Genomic DNA, 1,583 nt, shown 5'->3' on the forward strand with positions numbered 1-1,583 from the left:
TCTATATCTTTGCAATAAATTAAATTCATCTTTCAGTATTCTAGTATTATTCAATTAACTTTTCATCATCATACATCATAATTTTATTTTTTACTTTTTGAATAAAAACTGTTTTTGTATCACTACCCTTCTAACGCACAACATGGGTCAAAAACGGCCCGTATTCATTTTCCATGTTTATTTCAAATATGGTTGAGTGTTTCTTTGATATACTTTTGAAATAGATTAATTTTATCTTTTACTTTTCCAAACATGTAGTAAATAGCTTGTTTTTGTTTAGCACAAATCATTTTTTTCTTTCTTAAGCGCAGCTTTTGAAATTTTTTTTTTTGTAACATGATGTAGAAACATCATGTTTACACACATGGGTCAGAAACGACCCGCATGCATTTACTACAGCCTTTGGTGGTACTGTAACTGTGAATTGTTCTTGTGTCAGATATTTCACAACTCAGCACAGCACCTTTGCCCATCTAATATATTAAGTATTGTTTTACACTTGTTCTAACATTACCTTAGAAATAATTTGATTATTTTTAGGTTACATTGAGAGTCAGTAAATTATTTGTAAGAAAGTAATTACTGTTAGCTAGCTAGCTGTTGACATATTATAGTTTAGTTAGATAATTATATTGTTGTTGGCTTAGACAACTATATAGCTAAGTGGATTGCTATGCTACTAAGTAAAGTAGTTAGCAAAGCTACTTAGCAAAGTCAGCAAAATGTAGCAATGTATTTTTATGTATTTTGGTGTGCACCTGAATGGTTTTTTTTTTTGTCCTTTTGACTTTCTTTATCCAGATAAACCCAGGATGGATGCTTGTTTTACTGATGGGCTGTAGCAATGCTGCAGGAAGAAGATGTGTAAGATGAGGAAGAAATTTGTCCTGTTTCAGAGTCAGAAACCTCTGATGATGATGACACAGACTATTGTCAAGCTAAAGTTGTGGGTGTGTCTGGGAATTCAACTCTATTATATGCAGAAGACTCCTCTGATGATGCAGAAGACTCATCTGGTGAGCRTCTAAAGAGGAAACTCACTGAAGTCCAACAGATTCAGTAAAAATGGATCTTACTGGAATGAAAATTTCTCCACTAACGGCAAAACAAGCCACAATATTCTGAGGAACAGCCCAGGACCTACACCTGGACCCAGAGTTGTTTCACCAAAAGATGCCTGGGATATGTTCCCAGTGCACCAGGCCTGTGTGCAAGGAGRACAAACACTTAGTGYTCATTTGTGAGGCAAGTAAAAATTGAGATGGCAGTTTGTGTTCTAGTGATGTGTTCAATTGTGTTTTATTTTATTTGGTCAAATTTTACCAGTTCACAGTTGTTGAACCACAGATGAAGTTCAGTTCAGTGGCTGTTATCTGTTATCAGAATGTGTCTGTATGTGTGATAAAATGACAAACATGTTGCAAATATTAAATAAATAACTGTTTGGCCCAATTCACTGCTAAAACAATTACTTGAAACAATTTTTATTATAATATTAAGACATTTAATTTTAAATCACACTTGGGTGACCCAAGTGTATAAAAAGTATTTTTGTTCATAAAATAGGAAATAAAATAATAAAT

This window comes from Austrofundulus limnaeus, unplaced genomic scaffold (genome assembly GCF_001266775.1).
Source record: "Austrofundulus limnaeus strain Quisiro unplaced genomic scaffold, Austrofundulus_limnaeus-1.0 Scaffold172, whole genome shotgun sequence".
NCBI classification, from domain to species: domain Eukaryota; kingdom Metazoa; phylum Chordata; class Actinopteri; order Cyprinodontiformes; family Rivulidae; genus Austrofundulus; species Austrofundulus limnaeus.